The 6,116-nt window shown below is 52.8% G+C and overlaps 1 protein-coding gene across 1 annotated transcript in view; it reads left to right on the top strand.

Annotated features, from left to right (window-relative positions):
* The window catches only part of LOC129693735 (complement component C7-like), a 16,834-nt gene extending 16,759 nt beyond the window's left edge, over positions 1-75 (top strand). Inside the window, exon 12 of the mRNA XM_055630510.1 lies at positions 1-75. This exon is cut by the window's left edge and continues 317 nt beyond it. The gene's annotated coding sequence lies outside the window, so the exon portion shown is untranslated.
* Positions 76-6,116: the final 6,041 nt, after the last annotated feature.

Raw genomic sequence — 6,116 nt, 5'->3', positions numbered from 1 at the left:
TAAACCAGCATCTGCAGTTCTTTCATGCACAGCATGCTCATAAACCCGCTCACATCCCCCCCCCCCCCCTCCCCACTCCCCCATCCCCCATCCTAACCCTCCCCATCCCCCCCCCCCCCCCCCCCCCCCCCCCTCCCCCCTCCCCATCCCCCCTCCCCATCCTAACCTCCATCCCCCCCCTCCCCACTCCCCATCCCCCTTCCCCATCCTAACCTCCATCCCCCCCTCCCCCCTCCCATTACCCCAACACCTCCTGCAACTCATCCTTGGACCATGACCCCACAGACGAGCACCAGGCCATCACCTCACACACCGTCCCAGCCTCCAGGGCCTCCAACCTTATCGTTCCCCAGCCCTGCACATTCCTCCCCTCTCCTCTCCCGCCCCTCTGTCTTCACCCCATCACCAGCTACCCTCTGCTCCGCTCCTTCCCAGACTCAGGCAGCGTGGAAACAGGCCCACTCAGACCCAGCTAATATATGTAAATAAACCTGCACAATAAACCTTGCACACGCACGGCTGTGGTCCCATTCCTCAGCCCCACCTGGGGTCTTCCTGCTCAACCAGGGGGGGGGGGGGGGGGGGGGGGGGGTGAAGGAGTGAGCGCTGGGTGGGAAGATGGATGAGGGGGTGAGTGGTCTCATTCAACATCAGCCTGTGCCAGGTTGGGTGACTGAGTGTGGATGAGTTGAGTGTGTGCGTGCATGCGTGTGCGTGAGTGTGTGTGAGTGTGCGTGTATGTGAGCATGCGTGCTTGCGTGTGTGTGTGTGCACACTTGTTGTTGAACCCCCTCCCGCGAAGCTGCTGCAGTGAATTTGAGATGAGAAAAACTTTTTTCACACAGAGAGTGGTGAATCTCTGGAACTCTCTGCCACAGAAGGTAGTTGAGGCCAGTTCATTGGCTATATTTAAGAGGGAGTTAGATGTGGCCCTTGTGGCTAAAGGGATCAGAGGGTATGGAGAGAAGGCAGGTACGGGATACTGAGTTGGATGATCAGCCATGATCATATTGAATGGCGGTGCAGGCTCGAAGGGCCGAATGGCCTCTACTACTGTTCCTAATTTCTATGTTTCTTTGTTTCTAATTCACCAGCACATCCCATCACTTAGTACACACAGATTTATACATGTGTGTGACACTGCACTGGCGACACATGTGTTAGACATGGGATTGATCATACATCAACATACGATGAGTGTTTGTCAGCACGGCCTGTACTCGCTAGAGTTTAGAAGGTTGAGGGGGAACCTCATTGAAACGTACAGAACAGTGAAAGGCCTGGGTAGAGTGGATGTGGAAAGGATGTTTCCACTAGTGGGAGAGTCTAGGACCAGAGGCTACAGCCTCAGAATTAAAGGACGTTCCTTTAGGAAGGAGATGAGGAGGAATTTCTTTAGTCAGAGGGCGGTGAATCTGTGGAATTCATTGCCACAGACGGCTGTGGAGGCCAAGTCAATGGATATTTTTTTAAAAGAGATAGATCGATTCTTGATTAGTATGGGTGTCAGGGGTTATGGGGAGAAGGCAGGAGAATGGGGTTAGGAGGGAGAGATAGATCAGTCATGATTGAATGGCGGAGTAGACTTGATGGGCCGAATGGCCTAATTCTTCTATCACTTGTGATGTGCGGTGTACACGGTACCGGCGACACACGTGTGTTGGACACAGTGGCGGCGATGAGCGAGTGGAACACGTTGACCCTGAGATCAGGGGGGTGACGTTTCCAGACCCAGGTTGACAATAGAGGGGAGAGAGAACTCTGCCTGCCAACCTCAGGCTGACCACCAGAGGGGGCAGCTCCCCAGCTGAGGGCAGCAGTGACCAGGGTGACTTTCCCTCTCTCTTCATCCCTCCCCAACCCTAGTTCTCCAACTAGTTTCACTGCCCCCCTTATTAAATATTACTGAGCGCACACCTTGTTGTCTCCTTCCCCTCACCCAACATTGATCCATTCTACATTTCCTTATTATCGTCTGCTTTGATCTGTCATTTTCACACCTCACCCTTCCATATCTCTAGACTCCCTCTCCCCAACTCTGTCTGAAGAAGTCTCGACCCGAAACTTCACCCATTCCATTTCTCCAGAGATGCTGCCTGTTCCGCTGAGTTACTCCAGCATTTTGTGTCTGTCTTTTGAGACAAGGTAACTTGGACGTGTGTGGAGGGCGGCTCACTCTGTGTGTGAGTGTTGAGCCCTCATCAGATGCAGCAAATCATGTTGGAAGAGTTGACCCGTGTTTGGATCTTGCTGATCCATGTTGATGTCCAAATGATAAAAACCCACCTGTGAGATATTGCAGGTCCACACCTGAGATCTCCAATGTCCAGATCCTCAGCCAGAGCAGGTGAGAGTGTCTATTGAATATCTCAACTCGTACTAAAACCTTGCGCTGTGGCTCCGACTACTGCATGCGGTTGTGCATGTGAGTGTGTGTGTGTGTGGTGCGTGCATGTGGGTGTGTGTGCGCACGTGTGCATGTGAGTGCGTGGGTGTGCATGTGTGTGAGTGTGTGTGGTGCGTGTGTGTGTGCGCACGTGAGTGCGTGGGTGTGCATGTGTGTTTGCGTGTGAGTGTGTGTGTGGTGAGGAGGGCTGGGGTTTGAGGCGGGGGGATGTGAAGGGAGGGGGGGGGTTATAGGAGGGTAGGTTGGAGGAGGGAGGAAGGCTGTGCGGGAGGGCAGGAAGATCATAAATTTTAGGAGCAGAATTAAGCTTTTCAGACCATCAAGTCTATTCTGCCATTCAATCATGGCTGATCTATCTTTTCCTCCTAACCCCATTCTCCTGCCTTCTCCCCATAACTCCTGACATCCGAACTAATCAAGAATCTATCTATCTCTGCCTTAAAAATATCCATTGACTTGGCCTCCACAGCCACCTGTGGCAATGAATTCCACAGATTCACCACCCACTAACTAAATAAATTCCTCCTCATCTCCTTCCTAAAGGAACGTCCTTTAATTCTGAGGCTGCTGATTCCAGACTCTCCCACTAGTGGAAACATCCTCTCCACATCCACTCTATCCAGTATTGGGTAAGTTTAAATGAGATTCTCCCTCATCCTTCTAAACTCCAGCGAGTACAGGCTCAGTTTCGGACCTGAGGCCACAGCCTCAGAATTAAAGGACGTTCCTTTAGGAAGGAAATGAGGAGGAATTTCTTTAGTCCGAGGGTGGTGAATCTGTGGGATTCATTGCCACAGACGGCTGTGGAGGTCAAGTTAATGGATAAAGCAGAGATAGGACATTGTCAGGGGTTATGGGGAGAAGGCAGGAGAATGGGGTTGGGAGGGAGAGATAGATCAGCCACGATTGAATGGTGTAGACTCGATGGGCTGAATGGCCTAATTCTGCTCCTATCACCTGTGATGTGCGGTGTACACGGTACCGGCGACACGCGTGTGTTGGACACGGTAGCGGCGATGAGCGAGTGGAACACGTTGACCCTGAGACCAGGGGGGTGAAGTTTCCAGACCCAAGTTGACAAGAGGGGAGAGAGAACTCTGGCCGTTCCCTGCCAACCTCAGGCTGACCACCAGAGGGGGCAGCTCCCCAACATTAATCCATTCTAAGTGTTCAAGAAGGAACTGCAGATGCTGGAAGATCGAAGGTACACAAAAATGCTGGAGAAACTCAGCGGGTGCAGCAGCATCTATGGAGCGAAGGAAATAGGCGATGTTTCGGGCCGAAACCCTTCTTCATTAATCCATAATCCATTCGAAATTGCCTTATTATCATCTGCTTTGATCTGTCATTTTCACACCTCACCCTTCCATATCTCTAGACTCCTTTTCCCCTGACTCTCAGTCTGCCAACCAGCGATCCCCACACATTAACACTATCCTACACCCACTAGGGACAAATTTTTATATTTACCAAGCCAATTAACCTACAAACCTGGGCCTTTGCCCCTCTGGATCGATCTCATAGTCATAGAAGACATAGAAAATAGGTGTTGGAGGAGGCCATTCGGCCCTTCGAGACAGCACCACCATTCATTGCGATCATGGCTGATCGTCCCCAATCAATAACCCGTGCCTGCCTTCTCCCCACTCCCGTGACTCCACCGTCCCCTAGATCTCTATCTAACTCTCTCTTAAATCCATCCAGTGATTTGGCCTCCACTACCCTCTGTGGCAGGGAATTCCACAAATTCACAACTCTCTGGGTGAAAAAGTTTTTTCTCACCTCGGACTTAAATGGCCTCCCCTTTATTCTAAGACTGTGGCCCTTGGTTCTGGACTTGCCCAACATTGGGAACATTGGGATCTGATCCATGTTCACGTCCAAATGCTAAAAATGCAGGTGTATAAAACCCACCTGTGAGATGCTGCAGGTCCACACCTGAGATCTCCAATGTCCTGATCCTCAGTCAGAGCAGGTGAGAGCTTCTATTGAATATCTCAACTTGTACTAAAACCTTGCGCTGTGTTAAAGAGACGATGGCGTGTAAAAGCTCTGCTGATGCGGCCTCCTGTGTAAGATAATCCCTTCTGCCGAGGTCTGACGGTGGCGGTCGAGGTCACCGGGTCAGGGGTCAAGGTCAGCAGGGTCATGGGTCAAAGTCACGGGGTCAGGGATCGAGGCTGCAGGGTCAGGGGTCGCGGGGGATGAAGGGGGTCAAGGGCGCCGACGGTCGAGGAAGAGACCGGCAATCCGGGTCACGGGGTCATCGGTCAAGGGCGGGGCCGGCGGAGGTCGGACGGGGCCACGGTGGGCGCCAGATGTGCCGTTGAGAACGGAGGGGGACACGGGGGCAGCCGGGAACACAGAGTGACCATTGGGGCCGACATTAAATCAGCCATCTTCTCAGACAATCTCAGAGAAAACCCATGCAGGTCACGGGGTGAGCATGCAGACTCCGTACAGACAGCACCCGTAGTCGGGATGGAACCTGAATCTCCAGCGCTGTCAGGCAGCAACCCTACCGCTGCGCCACCGTGCTGCATGTCGGAGCCCTATAGGTGGCGATCCTTTGCATACCTTGTGCAAGCAAAGCAAAGAAGCTCACTGTGACACGAGGCAGGCGAACGATCATCGTTCACTCAGAGGTGACGTGCAGAGGTGGTCACATCACACACTGGCACCAGCTTCAGTCCAACACAATCAGCAGGCCAGGCTCATTCACGGTAACCGGTTTTATTGAGGAGAGAGGGAGGAACAACAGCTCTGCGGTTCAACAGACCCTAAACACTGGCCCTGCCCCGAACGTACACAGGCCGACACCCGAGGAAAGAGTGTGTATCATGGAGGAACTACAGGTGCTACTTTATCCCCACGATAGATACAAAATGCTGGAGTAACTCAGCGGGACAGGCAGCACCTCTGGAGAGAAGCAATGGGTGACGTTTTGGGTCTTCAGACTCAGTCTACACCCATTCCTTCTCTGCAGAGATGCTGCCTGTCCTGCTGAGTTACCCCAGCACTCTGTCTAGCTGGGGGAGGGGGCAGTGTGTCTGGGTGTGTGGGACCACAGGTTGGGGGGGGGGGGGGGGGGGGGGTGGGGTGGATGATGTGCTGGATGGTGCGGGAGTCTAGACAGAGTTTAGTTTCAGAGTTGGTGCGTGCGTGTTAATGTCAATGACAACACAGCGACACTCTAGCCCCTGGGAGTCTGAATGAACTCACATGGTGCCAGATCTACGCGGGTATCCGGTCATGCGGAATATTCCGGAAAACCTCGCACCGCTGGGATAGCTGATGCCGTGCGGCGCTGAGATGTTCACAGAACACAAATGCAATGGCAAAACCAGCAACCAAAGATCCCACACACCACAGGCTAATTTCATTCAGAGGCACAGATCAGGTGGGCAGCCAAAGCCTTTTAAACCAGGATGGAAAGATCAAAGACTTAGAGGGCACGGCTTTAATGGTGAGAGGGGCAAGCGGGGAAACGCCCATTCGTCCCAACGGGTCCACGCCGACCAGCGATCCCCACACACCGACATTATCCTACACTCACCAGGGACAATTTACATTTAGAACAAGCCAATTAACCTACAAACCTGTATGTCTCTGGAGTGTGGGAGGAAACCGAAGATCTAGGAGAAAACACACGCAGGTGACGGGGAGAATGTACAAACTCCATACAGGCAGCACCCGTAGTCGGGATCGA

Source organism: Leucoraja erinacea, chromosome 3, assembly GCF_028641065.1.
Source record: "Leucoraja erinacea ecotype New England chromosome 3, Leri_hhj_1, whole genome shotgun sequence".
Classification (NCBI taxonomy): domain Eukaryota; kingdom Metazoa; phylum Chordata; class Chondrichthyes; order Rajiformes; family Rajidae; genus Leucoraja; species Leucoraja erinaceus.
Note: the sequence above shows the minus strand (reverse complement) of the source record. Positions and strands in the feature narration are given on the sequence as shown.